General features: G+C 47.3%; 1 long non-coding RNA gene across 2 annotated transcripts in view; it reads left to right on the top strand.

Moving 5' to 3' along the window:
* The first annotated feature begins 3,895 nt into the window (after window positions 1-3,895).
* The window catches only part of LOC135031668 (uncharacterized), a 176,470-nt gene continuing 158,384 nt past the window's right edge, over window positions 3,896-21,981 (top strand). For both annotated transcript variants that reach the window (XR_010227326.1, XR_010227325.1), the window contains exons 1-2: window positions 3,896-3,984; window positions 17,821-17,897. This is a non-coding gene — a long non-coding RNA (uncharacterized LOC135031668). The remainder of the gene's footprint in view (window positions 3,985-17,820; window positions 17,898-21,981) is intronic.

Below are 21,981 nucleotides of genomic sequence, written 5' to 3'. Positions count from 1 at the left end.
GTGTATGTGTGTTACACTCTGTGTGTGAGATGAGTATGTGTGTTACATTGTGTGTGTGTGTGAGATGTGTATGTGTGTTACACTGTGTGTGTATGAGATATGTATGTGTGTTACACTGTGTGTGTGTGTGTGTGTGTGTGAGAGATGTGTATGTGTGTTACACTGTGTGTGTGAGATGTGTATGTGTGTTACATTGTGTGTGTGTGAGATGTGTATGTGTGTTACACTGTGTGTGTGTGAGATGTGTATGTGTGTTACACTGTGTGTGTGAGATGTGTAAGTGTGTTACACTGTGCGTGTGTGAGATGTGTATGTGTGTTACACTGTGTGTGTGAGATGTGTATGTGTGTTACACTGTGTGTGTGTGTGAGAGATGTGTATGTGTGTTACACTGTGTGTGTGAGATGTGTATATGTGTTACATTGTGTGTGTGAGATGTGTATTTGTGTTACACTGTGTGTGTGTGTGTGTGTGTGATGTGTATGTGTGTTACACTGTGTGTGTGAGATGTGTATGTGTGTTACATTGTGTGTGTGTGAGATGTGTATGTGTGTTACACTGTGTGTGTGTGTGTGTGAGAGATGTGTATGTGTGTTACACTGTGTGTGTGAGGTGTGTATGTGTGTTACACTGTGTGTGTGAGATGTGTATGTGTGTTACACTGTGTGTGTGAGGTGTGTATGTGTGTTATACTGTGTGTGAGGTGTGTATGTGTGTTACACTGTGTGTGTGTGTGTGTGTGAGAGATGTGTATGTGTGTTACACTGTGTGTGTGAGATGTGTATGTGTGTTACACTGTGTGTGTGTGTTACACTGAGTGTGTGTGTGTGTGTGTGTGTGAGTGAGTGAGGTGTGTATGTGTGTTACACTGTGTGTGTGAGAGATGTGTATGTGTGTTACACTGTGTGTGTGTGTGAGATGTGTATGTGTGTTACACTGTGTGTGTGTGTGTGTGAGATGTGTATGAGTTACACTGTGTGTGTGTGAGATGTGTATGTGTGTTACACTGTGTGTGTGAGATGTTTATGTGTGTTACACTGTGTGTGTGGAGATGTGTATGTGTGGTACACTGTGTGTGTGTGAGGTGTGTATGTGTGTTACACTGTGTGTGTGAGATATGTGTATGTGTGTTACACTGTGTGCGTGTGTGAGATGTGTATGTGTGTTACACTGTGTGTGTGAGCTGTGTATGAGTTACACTGTGTGTGTGAGATGTGTGTGTGTTACACTGTGTGTGTGAGATGTGTATGTGTGTTACACTGTGTGTGTGAGAGATGTGTATGTGTGTTACACTGTGTGTGAGATGTGTATGTGTTTTACATTGTGTGTGTGTGAGATGTGTATGTGTGCTACACTGTGTGTGTGTGTGAGATGTGTATGTGTGTTACACTGTGTGTGTGTGTGTGAGATGTGTATGTGTTACACTGTGTGTGTGAGATGTGTATGTGTGTTACATTGTGTGTGTGTGAGATGTGTATGTGTGTTACACTGTGTGTGTGTGTGAGATGTGTATGTGTGTTACACTGTGTGTGTGAGATGTGTATGTGTGTTACACTGTGTGTGTGTGAGATGTGTATGTGTGTTACACTGTGTGTGTGTGAGATGTGTATGTGTTACACTGTGTGTGTGAGATGTGTATGTGTGTTACATTGTGTGTGTGTGAGATGTGTATTTGTGTTACACTGTGTGTGTGTGAGATGTGTATGTGTGTTACACTGTGTGTGTGAGATGTGTATGTGTATTACATTGTGTGTGTGAGATGTGTATGTGTGTTACACTGTGTGTGAGATGTGTATGTGTGTTACACTGTGTGTGTGAGGTGTGTATGTGTGTTACACTGTGTGTGTGTGAGATGTGTATGTGTGTTACACTGTGTGTGTGTGTGAGATGTGTATGTGTGTTACACTGTGTGTGTGAGATGTGTATGTGTGTTACACTGTGTGTGTGTGTGTGTGCGTGAGAGATGTGTATGTGTGTTACACTGTGTGTGTGTGAGATGTGTATGTGTGTTACACTGTGTGTGTGAGAAATGTGTATGTGTGTTACACTGTGTGTGTGTGTGTGTTACACTGTGTGTGAGAGAGATGTGTATGTGTGTTACACTGTGTGTGAGAGAGATGTGTATGTGTGTTACACTATGTGTGTGAGGTGTGTATGTGTGTTACACTGTGTGTGTGTGTGTGAGAGATGTGTATGTGTGTTACACTGTGTGTGTGTGAGATGTGTATGTGTGTTACACTGTGTGTGTGTGAGATGTGTATGTGTGTTACACTGTGTGTGAGAGATGTGTGTGTGTGTTACACTGTGTGTGTGAGATGTGTATGTGTGTTACACTGTGTGTGTGTGTGAGATGTGTATGTGTGTTACACTGTGTGTGTGAGAAATGTGTATGTGTGTTACACTGTGTGTGTGTGTGTGTGTGTGTGTGTTACACTGTGTGTGAGAGAGATGTGTATGTGTGTTACACTGTGTGTGAGAAAGATGTGTATGTGTGTTACACTGTGTGTGTGTTACACTGTGTGTGAGAGAGATGTGTATGTGTGTTACACTGTGTGTGAGAGAGATGTGTATGTGTGTTACACTGTGTGTGAGAGAGATGTGTATGTGTGTTACACTGTGTGTGTGTGTTACACTGTGTGTGAGAGAGATGTGTCTGTGTGTTACACTGTGTGTGAGAGAGATGTGTATGTGTGTTACACTGTGTGTGAGAGAGATGTGTATGTGTGTTACACTGTGTGTGTGTTACACTGTGTGTGTGTGTTACACTGTGTGTGAGAGAGATGTGTATGTGTGTTACACTGTGTGTGAGAGAGATGTGTATGTGTGTTACACTGTGTGTGTGTGTGTGTGTTACACTGTGTGTGTGTTACACTGTGTGTGTGTGTGTGTGTTACACTGTGTGTGTGAGGTGTGTATGTGTGTTACACTGTGTGTGTGAGATGTGTATGTGTGTTACACTGTGTGTGTGAGGTGTGTATGTGTGTTACACTGTGTGTGTGCGTGAGATGTGTATGTGTGTTACACTGTGTGTGTGAGATGTGTATGTGTTACACTGTGTGTGTGTGAGATGTGTATGTGTGTTACACTGTGTGCGTGTGAGATGTGTACGTGTGTTACACTGTGTGTGTGAGAAATGTGTATGTGTGTAACACTGTGTGTGTGTGTTACACTGTGTGTGAGAGAGATGTGTATGTGTGTTACACTGTGTGTGTGAGGTGTGTATGTGTGTTACACTGTGTGTGTGTGTGTGTGTGTGAGATGTGTATGTGTGTTACACTGTGTGTGTGAGATGTGTATGTGTGTTACACTGTGTGTGTGTGAGATGTGTATGTGTGTTACACTGTGTGTGAGAGATGTGTGTGTGTGTGAGATGTGTATGTGTGTTACATTGTGTGTGTGTGAGATGTGTATGTGTGTTACACTGTGTGTGTGAGAAATGTGTATGTGTGTTACACTGTGTGTGTGTTACACTGTGTGTGAGAGAGATGTGTATGTGTGTTACACTGTGTGTGAGAGAGATGTGTATGTGTGTTACACTGTGTGTGTGTGTGTGTGTGTTACACTGTGCGTGAGAGAGATGTGTATGTGTGTTACACTGTGTGTGAGAGATGTGTATGTGTGTTACACTGTGTGTGAGAGAGATGTGTATGTGTGTTACACTGTGTGTGAGAGAGATGTGTATGTGTGTTACACTGTGTGTGTGTGTTACACTGTGTGTGTTACACTGTGTGTGTGTGTGTGTGAGAGAGATGTGTATGTGTGTTACACTGTGTGTGTGTGTGTTAGGATAGCATCTCTGCCTCTGTGCATTATGGGAAATGTAGTTTTACACCCTGACCCTGAGCATAACATACAGAAATACTTCCCCTCCCATAATACACCAGGGCAAGATTCAGCTCCCAGCAGCCACAGCGACACAGACCCCGCCCTGTCATCCAGAGACTCATCCCGACTGCACATCGTATGGAGACCCCTTATATACAGGTAGCCCTCATCCTCTATATACTGTATACCCCTTCTATACAGGTAGCCCTCATCCTCTATATACTGTATACCCCTTCTATACAGGTAGCCCTCATCCTCTATATACTGTATACCCCTTATATACAGGTAGCCCTCATCCTCTATATACTGTATATCCCTTATATACAGGTAACCCTCGTCCTCTATATACTGTATACCCCTTATATACAGGTAGCCCTCATCCTCTATATACTGTATACCCCTTATATACAGGTAGCCCTCATCCTCTATATACTGTATACCCCTTATATACAGGTAGCCCTCATCCTGTATATACTGTATACCCCTTATATACAGGTAGCCCTCATCCTGTATATACTGTATACCCCTTATATACAGGTAGCCCTCATCCTCTATATACTGTATACCCCTTCTATACAGGTAGCCCTCATCCTCTATATACTGTATACCCCTTATATACAGGTAGCCCTCATCCTCTATATACTGTATACCCCTTCTATACAGGTAGCCCTCATCCTCTATATACTGTATACCCCTTATATACAGGTAGCCCTCATCCTGTATATACTGTATACCCCTTCTATACAGGTAGCCCTCATCCTCTATATACTGTATACCCCTTATATACAGGTAGCCCTCATCCTCTATATACTGTATATCCCTTATATACAGGTAACCCTCGTCCTCTATATACTGTATACCCCTTATATACAGGTAGCCCTCATCCTCTATATACTGTATACCCCTTATATACAGGTAGCCCTCATCCTCTATATACTGTATACCCCTTATATACAGGTAGCCCTCATCCTGTATATACTGTATACCCCTTATATACAGGTAGCCCTCATCCTGTATATACTGTATACCCCTTATATACAGGTAGCCCTCATCCTGTATATACTGTATACCCCTTCTATACAGGTAGCCCTCATCCTCTATATACTGTATACCCCTTATATACAGGTAGCCCTCATCCTCTATATACTGTATACCCCTTATATACAGGTAGCCCTCATCCTCTATATACTGTATACCCCTTATATACAGGTAGCCCTCATCCTCTATATACTGTATATCCCTTATATACAGGTAACCCTCGTCCTCTATATACTGTATACCCCTTATATACAGGTAGCCCTCGTCCTCTATATACTGTATACCCCTTATATACAGGTAGCCCTCATCCTCTATATACTGTATACCCCTTCTATACAGGTAGCCCTCATCCTCTATATACTGTATACCCCTTATATACAGGTAGCCCTCATCCTCTATATACTGTATACCCCTTATATACAGGTAGCCCTCGTCCTCTATATACTGTATATCCCTTATATACAGGTAACCCTCGTCCTCTATATACTGTATACCCCTTATATACAGGTAGCCCTCATCCTCTATATACTGTATACCCCTTATATACAGGTAGCCCTCATCCTCTATATACTGTATACCCCTTCTATACAGGTAGCCCTCATCCTCTATATACTGTATACCCCTTATATACAGGTAGCCCTCATCCTCTATATACTGTATACCCCTTATATACAGGTAGCCCTCATCCTCTATATACTGTATATCCCTTATATACAGGTAACCCTCGTCCTCTATATACTGTATACCCCTTATATACAGGTAGCCCTCATCCTGTATATACTGTATACCCCTTATATACAGGTAGCCCTCATCCTCTATATACTGTATACCCCTTATATACAGGTAGCCCTCATCCTGTATATACTGTATACCCCTTATATACAGGTAGCCCTCATCCTGTATATACTGTATACCCCTTATATACAGGTAGCCCTCATCCTGTATATACTGTATACCCCTTCTATACAGGTAGCCCTCATCCTGTATATACTGTATACCCCTTCTATACAGGTAGCCCTCATCCTCTATATACTGTATACCCCTTCTATACAGGTAGCCCTCATCCTCTATATACTGTATACCCCTTATATACAGGTAGCCCTCATCCTCTATATACTGTATATCCCTTATATACAGGTAACCCTCGTCCTCTATATACTGTATACCCCTTATATACAGGTAGCCCTCATCCTCTATATACTGTATACCCCTTCTATACAGGTAGCCCTCATCCTCTATATACTGTATACCCCTTATATACAGGTAGCCCTCATCCTCTATATACTGTATACCCCTTATATACAGGTAGCCCTCATCCTGTATATACTGTATACCCCTTCTATACAGGTAGCCCTCATCCTCTATATACTATATACCCCTTATATACAGGTAGCCCTCATCCTGTATATACTGTATACCCCTTATATACAGGTAGCCCTCATCCTGTATATACTGTATACCCCTTATATACAGGTAGCCCTCATCCTGTATATACTGTATACCCCTTATATACAGGTAGCCCTCATCCTCTATATAATGTATATCCCCTATATACAGGTAACCCTCATCCTCTATATACTGTATACCCCTTATATACAGGTAGCCCTCATCCTGTATATACTGTATACCCCTTATATACAGGTAGCCCTCATCCTCTATATACTGTATACCCCTTATATACAGGTAGCTCTCATCCTGTATGTACTGTATACCCCTTATATACAGGTAGCCCTCATCCTCTATATACTGTATACCCCTTATATACAGGTAGCCCTCATCCTGTATATACTGTATACCCCTTATATACAGGTAGCCCTCATCCTCTATATACTGTATACCCCTTATATACAGGTAGCCCTCATCCTGTATATACTGTATACCCCTTATACACAGGTAACCCTCATCCTCTATATACCCCTTATATACAGGTAGCCCATCATCCTCTATATACTGTATACCCCTTATATACAGGTAACCCTCATCCTCTATATACTGTATACCCCTTATATACAGGTAGCCCATCATCCTCTATATACTGTATACCCCTTATATACAGGTAGCCCTCACATCTATATACTGTATACCCCTTATATACAGGTAGCCCTCATCCTCTATATACTGTATACCCCTTATATACAGGTAGCCCTCATCCTGTATATACTGTATGCCCCTTATATACAGGTAGCCCTCATCCTGTATATACTGTATACCCCTTATATACAGGTAGCCCTCATCCTGTATATACTGTATACCCCTTATATACAGGTAGCCCTCATCCTCTATACACTGTATACCCCTTATATACAGGTAGCCCTCATCCTCTATATACTGTATGCCCCTTATATACAGGTAGCCCTCATCCTGTATATACTGTATGCCCCTTATATACAGGTAGCCCTCATCCTGTAAATACTGTATGCCCCTTATATACAGGTAGCCCTCATCCTGTATATACTGTATACCCCTTATATACAGGTAGCCCTCATCCTGTATATACTGTATACCCCTTATATACAGGTAGCCCTCATCCTGTATATACTGTATACCCCTTCTATACAGGTAGCCCTCATCCTCTATATACTGTATACCCCTTATATACAGGTAGCCCTCATCCTGTATATACTGTATACCCCTTATATACAGGTAGCCCTCATCCTGTATATACTGTATACCCCTTCTATACAGGTAGCCCTCATCCTCTATATACTGTATACCCCTCCTATACAGGTAGCCCTCATCCTCTATATACTGTATACCCCTTCTATACAGGTAACCCTCACCTCTATATACTGTATACCCCTTATATACAGGTAGCCCTCATCCTCTATATACTGTATACCCCTTATATACAGGTAGCCCTCATCCTGTATATACTGTATACCCCTTCTATACAGGTAACCCTCACCTCTATATGCTGTATACCCCTTATATACAGGTAGCCCTCATCCTCTATATACTGTATACCCCTACTATACAGGTAGCCCTCATCCTCTATATACTGTATACCCCTTCTATACAGGTAACCCTCACCTCTATATACTGTATACCCCTTATATACAGGTAGCCCTCATCCTCTATATACTGTATACCCCTTCTATACAGGTAGCCCTCATCCTCTATATACTGTATACCCCTTATATGCAGGTAGCCCTCATCCTGTATATACTGTATACCCCTTATATACAGGTAGCCCTCACCCTCTATATACTGTATACCCCTTATATACAGGTAGCCCTCATCCTCTATTTACTGTATACCCCTTCTATACAGGTAGCCCTCATCCTCTATATACTGTATACCCCTTCTATACAGGTAGCCCTCATCCTCTATATACCCCTTATATACAGGTAGCCCTCATCCTCTATATACTGTATACCCCTTATATACAGGTAGCCCTCATCCTGTATATACTGTATACCCATTCTATACAGGTAGCCCTCATCCTCTATATACTGTATACCCCTTATATACAGGTAGCCCTCATCCTCTATATACTGTATACCCCTTATATACAGGTAGCCCTCATCCTCTATATACTGTATACCCCTTATATACAGGTAGCCCTCATCCTCTATATACTGTATACCCCTTATATACAGGTAGCCCTCATCCTCTATATACTGTATACCCCTTCTATACAGGTAGCCCTCATCCTCTATATACTGTATACCCCTTCTATACAGGTAGCCCTCATCCTGTATATACTGTATACCCCTTATATACAGGTAGCCATCATCCTCTATATACTGTATACCCCTTATATACAGGTAGCCCTCATCCTCTATATACTGTATACCCCTTATATACAGGTAGCCCTCATCCTCTATATACTGTATACCCCTTCTATACAGGTAGCCCTCATCCTCTATATACTGTATACCCCTTCTATACAGGTAGCCCTCATCCTGTATATACTGTATACCCCTTATATACAGGTAGCCATCATCCTCTATATACTGTATACCCCTTATATACAGGTAGCCCATCATCCTCTATATACTGTATACCCCTTTTCTCTGACGTCCTAGTGGATGCTGGGAACTCCGTAAGGACCATGGGGAATAGCGGGCTCCGAAGGAGGCTGGGCACTCTAGAAAGATTTATGACTATCTGGTGTGCACTGGCTCCTCCCACTATGACCCTCCTCCAAGCCTCAGTTAGATTTTGTGCCCGGCCGAGCTGGATGCACACTAGGGGCTCTCCTGAGCTCCTAGAAAGAAAGTTTATTTTAGGTTTTTTATTTTACAGTGAGACCTGCTGGCAACAGGCTCACTGCAGCGAGGGACTAAGGGGAGAAGAAGCGAACCTGCCTGCTTGCAGCCAGCTTGGGCTTCTTAGGCTACTGGACACCATTAGCTCCAGAGGGATCGACCGCAGGCCCAGCCTTGGTGTTCGGTCCCGGAGCCGCGCCGCCGTCCCCCTTACAGAGCCAGAAGCAAGAAGAGGTCCGGAAAATCGGCGGCAGAAGACATCAGTCTTCACCAAGGTAGCGCACAGCACTGCAGCTGTGCGCCATTGCTCCTCATACACACTTCACACTCCGGTCACTGAGGGTGCAGGGCGCTGGGGGGGGGGCGCCCTGAGAAGCAATAATAACACCTTGGCTGGCAAAAATACCACAATATATAGCCCCAGAGGCTATATATGTGGAAAATACCCCTGCCAGAATATAAGAAAAAGCGGGAGAATAGTCCGCGGAAAAGGAGCAGAGCTATCTCCTTCAGCACACTGGCGCCATTTTTCCCTCACAGCTCCGCTGGAAGGAAGCTCCCTGGCTCTCCCCTGCAGTCTACACTACAGAAAAGGGTAAAAAAGAGAGGGGGGGCACTAAATTTAGGCGCAGTATACATTTATATAGAAAAAGCAGCTATAGGGGACATAACTCAGTTAGTCCCTGCATTATATAGCGCTCTGGTGTGTGCTGGCATACTCTCACTCTGTCCCCCTAAAGGGCTTTTGTGGGTCCTGTCCTCTTTTGGAGCATTCCCTGTGTGTGTGCGGTGTGTCGGTACGGCTGTGTCGACATGTTTGATGAGGATAATGATGTGGAGACGGAGCAGATGCCTTTAGAAGGGATGTCACCCCCTGCGGGGCAGACACCTGAGTGGATGAGCTTATGGAAAGAAATGAGTGCACGTATAGACTCCTTACATAAGAAATTTGACGACATGCCAAATGTGGGACAGCCGACTTCTCAGCTCGTGCCTGTCCAGGCGTCTCAAAGGTCATCAGGGGCTCTGAAACGCCCGCTACCTCAGACCGCAGACCCAGATGTCGACACTGATACTGACACCAGTGTCGACGACGATGAGTCTAACCTGATGCCCACTAAGGCCATTCACTGCATGATTGAGGCAATGAAAGAGGTGTTACACATTTCTGATATAAACCCAGGTACCACTAAAAAGGGTATTATGTTTGGGGAGAAAAAACTACCCGTAGTTTTTCCCCCATCAGATGAATTAAATGAAGTGTGTGAAGAAGCGTGGGCTTTCCCTGATAAAAAATTAGTAATTCCTAAGAAGGTACTAATGGCGTTCCCTTTCCCGCCAGAGGATAGGTCACGTTGGGAAACACCTCCTAGGGTGGATAAAGCGCTCACACGTTTGTCTAAAAAGGTGGCACTACCGTCTCCGGATACGGCTGCCCTCAAGGAACCTGCTGATAGAAAGCAGGAGGCGATCCTGAAGTCTGTATATACACACACAGGTGTTATACTGAGACCAGCTATTGCGTCAGCTTGGATGTGCAGTGCTGCCGCTGCGTGGTCAGATAAACTGTCAGAAAATATTGACACATTAGCAGTGTTCGCAAATACGCGCTATAGCGCGTATTTTACCCGACAATTGACAGTGGTGACTCAAAAAAACAAAACCGCAGGGTCCCACAGGACGCGCTCTGACCAATCAGCAGCGCTGTCCTGTGCTGTCAGTCACTTTAACTCTCCAATGGCAGAGGAAAGGGAGGAGACCATGGAGCATGTGATCTCCCGCCTTCCCCTCTCTGCTCTGCACGGGACCCGTAACATCCAGTCCGCCGTATGTGGCAGGGGGCTGTCCACTCCGGCCGGGCATGAAGCTCTGCCACATCGGTTATCCGCAGGAGCCAGCGGAGGAAGCCATTTGCTGGGATCAAGACGGGGGAAGATGCAGCGGTAGGTGGCGGGACAGCAGGTGGCTGAGGGTGTGTGCTCTTGTGTGATAGAAAAGTGATGCGTGAGGGGATGATCGCTCCTTGTCAGCAGCTTGGCGGGATGGTCAGAACAGTGCTGGCAGTGGCGTCTCCCTTGTGTGTGCCGGCCGGTAACAGCCATTCCCCTGACAGTACATGCATTACAGTACATGGGGGCAGTGTGGAGGAGGCCAGGCAGCGGGTCTCATGTGTCAGCGGTTGTAGATCATCGTGTCATTCAAGCTAGTATATAGTGTATTGTATAAGGTTTAAAGGCAATGTTTATCTTTTGTTAACTCTTGACTGCATTTTCGTCCAAAAAAAGAGGTGATTACTGCAGATCAGTATGTTTTGAATGCAGTCCGTGGCCAGTGAGTCAAGCAGGTGGTGGCTGGGCTTGCTGTGGAAGGGGGGGACGACGACTGAGGGTCTGAGGTGATGGCTGCAACTTGTAAGTGCTGTACCCGGTGCAAAGTGTATAACGTGCTGTACCCGGTGCAAAGTGTATAACGTGCTGTACCCGGTGCAAAGTGTATAACGTGCTGTACCCGGTGCAAAGTGTATAACGTGCTGTACCCTGTGCAAAGTGTATAAAGTGCTGTACCCGGTGCAAAGTGTATAACGTGCTGTACCCGGTGCAAAGTGTATAACGTGTTCTACCCGGTGCAAAGTGTATAACGTGCTGTACCCGGTGCAAAGTGTATAACGTGTTCTACCCGGTGCAAAGTGTATAACGTGCTGTACCCGGTGCAAAGTGTATAACGTGCTGTACCCGGTGCAAAGTGTATAACGTGCTGTACCCTGTGCAAAGTGTATAACGTGTTCTACCCGGTGCAAAGTGTATAACGTGCTGTACCTGGTGCAAAGTGTATAACGTGCTGTACCCGGTGCAAAGTGTATAACGTGCTGTACCTGGTGCAAAGTGTATAACGTGCTGTACCCGGTGCAAAGTGTATAACGTGCTGTTCCCGGTGCAAAGTGTATAACGTGCTGTACCCGGTGCAAAGTGTATAACGTGCTGTACCCTGTGCAAAGTGTATAAAGTGCTGTACCCGGTGCAAAGTGTATAACGTGCTGTACCCGGTGCAAAGTGTATAACGTGTTCTACCCGGTGCAAAGTGTATAACGTGCTGTACCCGGTGCAAAGTGTATAAAGTGCTGTACCCGGTGCAAAGTGTATAACGTGCTGTACCCTGTGCAAAGTGTATAAAGTGCTGTACCCGGTGCAAAGTGTATAACGTGCTGTACCCTGTGCAAAGTGTATAAAGTGCTGTACCCGGTGCAAAGTGTATAACGTGCTGTACCCTGTGCAAAGTGTATAAAGTGCTGTACCCGGTGCAAAGTGTATAACGTGCTGTACCCGGTGCAAAGTGTATAAAGTGCTGTACCCGGTGCAAAGTGTATAACGTGCTGTACCCTGTGCAAAGTGTATAAAGTGCTGTACCCGGTGCAAAGTGTATAACGTGCTGTACCCTGTGCAAAGTGTATAAAGTGCTGTACCCGGTGCAAAGTGTATAACGTGCTGTACCCGGTGCAAAGTGTATAACGTGCTGTACCCTGTGCAAAGTGTATAAAGTGCTGTACCCGGTGCAAAGTGTATAACGTGCTGTACCCTGTGCAAAGTGTTTAAAGTGCTGTACCCGGTGCAAAGTGTATAACGTGCTGTACCCGGTGCAAAGTGTATAACGTGCTGTACCCGGTGCAAAGTGTATAACGTGCTGTACCCTGTGCAAAGTGTATAAAGTGCTGTACCCGGTGCAAAGTGTATAACGTGCTGTACCCTGTGCAAAGTGTATAAAGTGCTGTACCCGGTGCAAAGTGTATAACGTGCTGTACCCTGTGCAAAGTGTATAAAGTGCTGTACCCGGTGCAAAGTGTATAACGTGCTGTACCCGGTGCAAAGTGTATAACGTGCTGTACCCGGTGCAAAGTGTATAACGTGCTGTACCCTGTGCAAAGTGTATAAAGTGCTGTACCCGGTGCAAAGTGTATAACGTGCTGTACCCGGTGCAAAGTGTATAACGTGCTGTACCCGGTGCAAAGTGTATAACGTGCTGTACCCTGTGCAAAGTGTATAAAGTGCTGTACCCGGTGCAAAGTGTATAACGTGCTGTACCCGGCGCAATGTGTATAACGTGCTGTACCCGGCGCAATGTGTATAACGTGCTCTACCTGGTGCAAAGTGTATGACGTGCTGTTCCTGGTGCAAAGTGTATGACGTGCTGTTCCTGGTGCAAAGTGTATGACGTGCTGTTCCTGGTGCAAAGTGTATGACGTGCTGTACGTGGTGCAAAGTGTATGACGTGCTGTTCCTGGTGCAAAGTGTATGACGTGCTCTACCTGGCGCAGTGTGCATAGGAGGTTCTACCTGGTGCAATGTGTATAAGCGGCACTACTGTGTGGTGTAATGTGAATTGACACTATTATGTGGTCACGCCCCTTCCCTATGAAGCCACACCCTAAATTTTGCAGCGCGCCTACGGCGCGCACTACCTATGCTTTAGGGTCTGAGTGGTGGAGCACCAATTCACTTTCTGCCTAAGGGCACCAAAATGTCTAGTTACAACTCTGGTGCAGGGTGTCCTGCATGCTACACAGCCCAGCAGCACTGTCACCCCCATCCCCCCATCTTGCAACACTTTTGTAGTGTCCAAACAAGATTAAAATTAATAAGAACCTTCATTCCGATGGGACCCATAAAAAGACCGGTAGGACCCCAATTTTTAAAAGTGAAGGGTCCCTGGGACCCACTTTTTTTTTGGCTCAGCGCGATCACTGCATTAGACAGAGACACGATCCTGTTAACCATAGACCATATAAAAGACTCAGTCTTATATATGAGAGATGCACAGAGGGAAATCTGCCGACTGGCATCTAAAGTAAGTGCATTGTCCATTTCTGCTAGGAGAGGCTTATGGACTCGCCAGTGGACAGGAGATGCAGATTCAAAAAGGCACATGGAAGTTTTGCCTTATAAGGGTGAGGAATTATTTGGGGATGGTCTCTCGGACCTAGTTTCCACAGCAACGTCTGGGAAGTCAGCATTTTTACCCCATGTCCCCTCACAGCCTAAGAAGGCGCCGTTTTATCAGGTTCAGTCCTTTCGGACCCAGAAAAACAAATGTGGAAAAGGCGGGTCTTTTCTGTCCAGAGGCAGAGGTAGGGGAAAAAGGCTGCAACAAACAGCAGGTTCCCAGGAGCAAAAGTCCTCCCCCGCTTCTTCTTCCAAGTCCGCCGCATGACGGTGGGGCTCCACAGGCGGAGCCAGGTACGGTGGGGGGCCGCCTCAAGAATTTCAGCGATCAGTGGGCTCGCTCACAGGTGGATCCCTGGATCCTTCAAATAGTATCTCAGGGGTACAAACTGGAATTCGAGGCGTCTCCACCCCACTGGTTCATAAAATCTGCCTTGCCGATTGCTCCCTCAGACAGGGAGGCGGTGCTAGCGGCAATTCACAAGCTGTATTCCCAGCAGGTGATAGTCAAGGTGCCCCTACTTCAACAAGGCCGGGGTTACTATTCCACACTATTTGTGGTGCCGAAACCGGACGGTTCGGTGAGACCCATTTTAAATTTGAAATCCTTGAACACATACATAAAAAAATTCAAGTTCAAGATGGAATCGCTCAGGGCGGTTATTGCAAGCCTGGACGAGGGGGATTACATGGTATCCCTGGACATCAAGGATGCTTACTTGCATGTCCCCATTTACCATCCTCACCAGGAGTACCTCAGATTTGTGGTACAGGATTGCCATTACCAATTCCACAGGTTCCATGCCAGAATCTTTCAGTGGGACCTATTGGACAAATGGTCCGGATCGCATCTTCAGATGCATCGCTTAATAACCCTGTCTCCAAGAACCAGGGTGTCTCTACTGTGGTGGCTGCAGAGTGCCCATCTTCTAGAGGGCCGCAGGTTCGGCATACAGGACTGGGTCCGGGTGACCACGGATGCCAGCCTTCGAGGCTGGGGGGCAGTCACACGGGGAAGAAACTTCCAAGGACTATGGTCAAGTCAGGAGACTTCCCTTCACATAAATATTCTGGAACTAAGGGCCATTTACAATGCCCTAAGTCAGGCAAAATCCCTGCTCCTACACCAGCCGGTGCTGATCCAGTCAGACAACATCACGGCAGTCGCCCATGTAAATCGACAGGGCGGCACAAGAAGCAGGATGGCAATGGCAGAAGCCACAAGAATTCTCCGATGGGCGGAGAATCATGTACTAGCACTGTCAGCAGTGTTCATTCCGGGAGTGGACAACTGGGAAGCAGACTTCCTCAGCAGACACGACCTCCACCCGGGAGAGTGGGGACTTCATCCAGAAGTCTTCCAGATGCTGGTAAACCGTTGGGAAAAACCACAGGTGGACATGATGGCGTCCCGCCTCAACAAAAAGTTAAAAAGATATTGCGCCAGGTCAAGGGACCCTCAGGCGATAGCTGTGGACGCTCTAGTGACACCGTGGGTGTACCAGTCGGTTTATGTGTTCCCTCCTCTGCCTCTCATACCAAAGGTATTGAGAATAATAAGAAAGCGAGGAGTAAACACAATTCTCGTGGTTCCGGATTGGCCAAGACGAGCGTGGTACCCGGAACTTCAAGAGATGATCTCAGAGGACCCGTGGCCTCTGCCGCTCAGACAGGACCTGCTACAGCAGGGGCCCTGTCTGTTCCAAGACTTACCGCGGCTGCGTTTGACGGCATGGCGGTTGAACGCCGGATCCTGAAGGAAAAGGGTATTCCGGAAGAAGTCATTCCTACGCTTATTAAAGCCAGGAAAGATGTTACGGCAAATCATTATCACCGCATATGGCGGAAATATGTTGCATGGTGCGAGGCCAAAAAGGCCCCAACAGAGGAATTTCAACTAGGTCGATTTCTGCATTTCCTGCAAGCAGGAGTGGATATGGGCCTAAAACTAGGCTCCATTAAAGTACAGATCTCGGCTCTGTCGATTTTCTTCCAGAAAGAACTAGCTTCAGTACCTGAAGTTCAGACTTTTGTAAAGGGAGTGCTTCATATTCAGCCCCCTTTTGTGCCTCCTGTGGCACCTTGGGATCTCAATGTGGTGTTGAGTTTCCTAAAATCACATTGGTTTGAACCACTTAAAACCGTGGATCTCAAATATCTCACGTGGAAAGTGGTCATGTTATTGGCCTTGGCTTCGGCCAGGCGTGTGTCAGAATTGGCGGCTTTGTCGTGTAAAAGCCCTTATCTGATTTTCCATATGGATAGGGCAGAATTGAGGATTCGTCCCCAGTTTCTCCCTAAGGTGGTATCAGCTTTTCACTTGAACCAACCTATTGTAGTGCCTGCGGCTACTAGGGACTTGGAAGATTCCAAGTTACTGGACGTAGTCAGGGCCCTGAAAATTTATGTTTCCAGGACGGCTGGAGTCAGGAAAACTGACTCGCTTTTTATCCTGTATGCACCCAACAAAATAGGTGCTCCTGCTTCTAAGCAGACTGTTGCTCGCTGGATTTGTAGCACAATTCAGCTGGCGCATTCTGCGGCTGGTTTGCCGCATCCTAAATCAGTGAAAGCCCATTCCACGAGGAAGGTGGGCTCATCTTGGGCGGCTGCCCGAGGGGTCTCGGCTTTACAACTTTGCCGAGCTGCTACTTGGTCAGGGGCAAACACGTTTGCTAAATTCTACAAATTTGATACCCTGGCTGAGGAGGACCTTGAGTTCTCTCATTCGGTGCTGCAGAGTCATCCGCACTCTCCCGCCCGTTTGGGAGCTCTGGTATATTCCCCATGGTCCTTACGGAGTCCCCAGCATCCACTAGGACGTTAGAGAAAATAAGAATTTACTCACCGGTAAATCTATTTCTCGTAGTCCGTAGTGGATGCTGGGCGCCCATCCCAAGTGCGGATTGTCTGCAATACTTGTATATAGTTATTGCCTAACTAAAGGGTTATTGTTGAGCCATCTGTTGAGAGGCTCAGTTGTTATTCATACTGTTAACTGGGTAAAATATCACGAGTTATACGGTGTGATTGGTGTGGCTGGTATGAGTCTTACCCGGGATTCAAAATCCTTCCTTATTGTGTCAGCTCTTCCGGGCACAGTATCCTAACTGAGGCTTGGAGGAGGGTCATAGGGGGAGGAGCCAGTGCACACCAGTAGTCATAAATCTTTCTTTTAGTGTGCCCAGTCTCCTGCGGAGCCGTCTATTCCCCATGGTCCTTACGGAGTCCCCAGCATCCACTACGGACTACGAGAAATAGAATTACCGGTGAGTAAATTCTTATTATTTTAATGCAGGAGACCCCTTATATACAGGTAGCCCATCATCCTATATATACTGAGTACTGTAATGCAGGAGACCCCTTATATACAGGTAGCCCATCATCCTCTATATACTGTATATTGTAATGCAGGAGACCCCTTATATACAGGTAGCCCATCATCCTATATATACTGAGTACTGTTATGCAGGAGACCCCTTATATACAGGTAGCCCATCATCCTCTATATACTGTATACTGTAATGCAGGAGACGCCTTATATACAGGTAGCCATCATCCTCTATATACTGAGTATATGAAGGGGAGAGCAGAATGAAGGATGACACGGAGGCAGCGGGTAATGAGTATAGAGCAGAGGGTGATGCTGTATACAGTATGTATAATATATAATCATTGCCTGTACTGTACAGCACTCTGGAGAGCAGATCAGGGGTCTTAGAAAGTGGATCAGCGCCCTCCTGTCATGCTGGCCGGCTTCCCATGTTACACAGACCCTGCATAAAAATACTCCTCAATATCCTTTTCCCCAGATCCATCTCTACAAGTCCCGGAATGTCTGATTGTCACCAACACTAGAGCGGATATTACAGGACAAGAGCGGGAAAAGGTATTCCGTCTATGAACGCGCATCGCGTGATATGTACAAATGTATGTGTGTGTATGTATATATATATATATATATATATATATATATATATATATATATATATATATACAGTGTACACACCACACAGCTTTAAAGTTTGTGAACCCTTCAGATTTTTCTATATTTTTTTGCTGCAATTTGGTCTTTAAAACGACCTCAGATTTTCACACAAATGTAAATAAAGAGAAGAAAGTTCTCCAATATCATGTGTGAGTGGCAGAAGTATGTGACCCTTTAGGTGGGAGATAGTCACTAGATCGACATGGAAAAAGGGCGACATGCAGTTTTAAATTTCTGTTACGTCCTAGAGTACCATGGGGTATAGACAGGTCCACTAGGAGCCATGGGCACTTTAAGAATTTGATAGTGTGGCTGGCTCCTCCCTCTATGTCCCTCCTACCAGACTCAGTCTAGGAACTGTGCCCGAGGAGACGGACATACTTTGAGAGAAGGATATAAAAGGATAGGGGTGAGATTTGAACCAGCTCACACACATACAAGAGGAAAGCCAAGCTAACCAAACTTTAAATAGGAACAGCAACAGCTGAACCAACAACAATACTTAACCAAGTAACAGTGCACTGAGAATGAAGCACCGGGCGGGCGCCCAGTATCCTCTCATCTCAACAGCAACAAGACGGTTAAATTAGGATTAGACACCTCCTATAGAGTTAATGGTTCCGTTCCCCGCTGACAGGACACAGCTCCTGAGGGAACCATGCGCAAGCCCCACCACGGTGAGCGTACATTCCCGCAGCACGCCGCCGCCCCTAGCAGAGCCAGAAGTAAGAAGAGTGGTGAGTAGGCGTCTGGCGTCCTGGCTAGTGGGTCGTCGGCTGTAATGGCGGCATAAGGGTATGGAGCGCAGGCTGCGTCTCCAGGCTCAGGACAACATGCTGTGTGTGTTCCGTTGTGAGAGGCGAGCTGAGCCACTAAAAACAATACCCGCACTGGCAGTACAGCTTACAGCACACAAACACCTCAGCCAGTATCAAAAAAAGGGGAAGACCGCGCACCATTAAGGGGGCGGGCTTCACTATGAGTGGATTCAGCGGCTCACCTGCGCCATTTTACCTCTGCAGCTCACACTGACAAGACTGGCAGGGAAGCACAGCTCCTCCACAAGGACTCGAGATTTCCTCAGAGGTGCCAGGGGGTCATAGTGAGGGAGGTGGGGGGGTGTTAGAATACTAAGCTACTATTAAGGGTGCTTAGTCTGCAACCCAGCTAAGCTTGGCATTAGCTAGAAGGGTGCTGTGTGGCTGGCTCCATCATACTCTGTGTCTCCCTAGTAGGGCTCTGTGTGACTGGCTCCATCATACTCTGTGTCTCTCTAGAAGGGTGCTGTGTGGCTGGCTACATCATATTCTGTGTCCCTAGAAGGGCTCTGTGTGGCTGGCTCCATCATACTCTGTGTCTCCCTAGAAGGGCGCTGTGTGGCTGGCTCCATCATACTCTGTCTCTCCCTAGAAGGACGCTGTGTGGCTGGCTCCATCATACTCTGTCTCTCCCTAGAAGGATGCTGTGTGGCTGGCTCCATCATACTCTGTGTCTCCCTAGAAGGGCGCTGTGTGGCTGGCTACATCATATTCTGTGTCTCCCTAGAAGGGCTCTGTGTGGCTGGCTCCATCATACTCTGTGTCTCCCTAGAAGGGCTCTGTGTGACTGGCTCCATCATACTCTGTGTCTCCCTAGAAGGGCGCTGTGTGGCTGGCTCCATCATACTCTGTGTCTCCCTAGAAGGGCTCTGTGTGGCTGGCTCCATCATACTCTGTCTCTCCCTAGAAGGATGCTGTGTGGCTGGCTCCATCATACTCTGTGTCTCCCTAGAAGGGCTCTGTGTGGCTGGCTCCATCATACTCTGAGTCTCCCTAGAAGGGTGCTGTGTGGCTGGCTCCATCATACCCTGTGTCTCCCTAGAAGGGCGCTGTGTGGCTGGCTCCATCATACTCTGTGTCTCCCTAGAAGGGTGCTGTGTGGCTGGCTCTATCATACTCTGTCTCCCTAGAAGGGCGCTGTGTGACTGGCTCCATCATACTCTGTGTCTCCCTAGAAGGGCGCTGTGTGGCTGGCTCCATCATACTCTGTCTCTCCCTAGAAGGATGCTGTGTGGCTGGCTCCATCATACTCTGTGTCTCCCTAGAAGGGCGCTGTGTGGCTGGCTCTATCATACTCTGTCTCCCTAGAAGGGCGCTGTGTGACTGGCTCCATCATACTCTGTGTCTCCCTAGAAGGGCGCTGTGTGGCTGGCTCCATCATACTCTTTGTCTCCCTAGAAGGGGGCTGTGTGGCTGGCTCCATCATACCCTGTGCCTCCCTAGAAGGGGGCTGTGTGGTTGGCTCCATCATACCCTATGTCTCCCTAGAAGGACGCTGTGTGGCTGGCTCCATCATAGCCTGTGTCTCCCTAGAAGGGGGCTGTGTGGCTGGCTCCATCATACCCTATGTCTCCCTAGAAGGGGGCTGTGTGGCTGGCTCCATCATACCCTATGTCTCCCTAGAAGGACGCTCTGTGGCTGGCTCCATCATAGCCTGTGTCTCCCTAGAAGGGCACTGTGTGTCTGGCTCCATCATACCCTATGTCTCCCTAGAAGGGCGCTGTGTGGCTGGCTCCATCATACTCTGTGTCTCCCTAGAAGGGCTCTGTGTGGCTGGCTCCATCATTCTCTGTGTCTCCCTAGAAGGGCGCTGTGTGGCTGGCTCCATCATACTCTTTGTCTCCCTAGAAGGGGGCTGTGTGGCTGGCTCCATCATACCCTGTGCCTCCCTAGAAGGGGGCTGTGTGGCTGGCTCCATCATACTCCGAGTCTCCCTAGAAGGGTGCTGTGTGGCTGGCTCCATCATACCCTGTGTCTCCCTAGAAGGGCGCTGTGTGGCTGGCTCCATCATACCCTGTGTCTCCCTAGAAGGGGGCTGTGTGGCTGGCTCCATCATACCCTATGTCTCCCTAGAAAGGCGCTGTGTGGCTGGCTCCATCATACTCTGTGTCTCCCTAGAAGGGCGCTGTGTGGCTGGCTCCATCATACTCTTTGTCTCCCTAGAAGGGGGCTGTGTGGCTGGCTCCATCATACCCTGTGCCTCCCTAGAAGGGTGCTGTGTGGCTGGCTTCATCATACCCTGTGTCTCCCTAGAAGGGCGCTGTGTGGCTGGCTCCATCATACCCTGTGTCTCCCTAGAAGGGCGCTGTGTGGCTGGCTCCATCATACTCTGTGTCTCCCTAGAAGGGCGCTGTGTGGCTGGCTCCATCATACTCTTTGTCTCCCTAGAAGGGGGCTGTGTGGCTGGCTCCATCATACCCTGTGCCTCCCTAGAAGGGGGCTGTGTGGCTGGCTCCATCATACTCTGAGTCTCCCTAGAAGGGTGCTGTGTGGCTGGCTCCATCATACCCTGTGTCTCCCTAGAAGGGCGCTGTGTGGCTGGCTCCATCATAGCCTGTGTCTCCCTAGAAGTGGGCTGTGTGGCTTGCTCCATCATACCCTGTGTCTCCCTAGAAGGGGGCTGTGTGGCTGGTTCCATCATACTCTATGTCTCCCTAGAAGGGCGCTGTGTGGCTGGCTCCATCATACCCTATGTCTCCCTTGAAGGGCGCTGTGTGGCTGGTTCCACCATATTCTGTGTCTTCCTAGAAGGGCTCTATGTGGCTGGCTCCATCATACCCTATGTCTCCCTAGAAGGGCGCTGTGTGGCTGGCTCCATCATACTCTGTGTCTCCCTAGAAGGGCGCTGTGTGGCTGGCTCCATCATATTCTGTGTCTCCCTAGAAGGGCTCTGTGTGGCTTGCTCCATCATACTCTGTGTCTCCCTAGAAGGGCTCTGTGTGACTGGCTCTATCATACTCTGTGTCTCCCTAGAAGGGCTCTGTGTGACTGGCTCCATCATACTCTGTGTCTCCCTAGAAGGGCGCTGTGTGGCTGGCTCCATCATACTCTGTGTCTCCCTAGAAGGGCTCTGTGTGACTGGCTCCATCATACTCTGAGTCTCCCTAGAAGGGTGCTGTGTGGCTGGCTCCATCGTACTCTGTGTCTCCCTAGAAGGGCGCTGTGTG

Source organism: Pseudophryne corroboree, unplaced genomic scaffold (genome assembly GCF_028390025.1).
Source record: "Pseudophryne corroboree isolate aPseCor3 unplaced genomic scaffold, aPseCor3.hap2 scaffold_523, whole genome shotgun sequence".
Taxonomy (NCBI): Eukaryota; Metazoa; Chordata; class Amphibia; order Anura; family Myobatrachidae; genus Pseudophryne; species Pseudophryne corroboree.
Note: the sequence above shows the minus strand (reverse complement) of the source record. Positions and strands in the feature narration are given on the sequence as shown.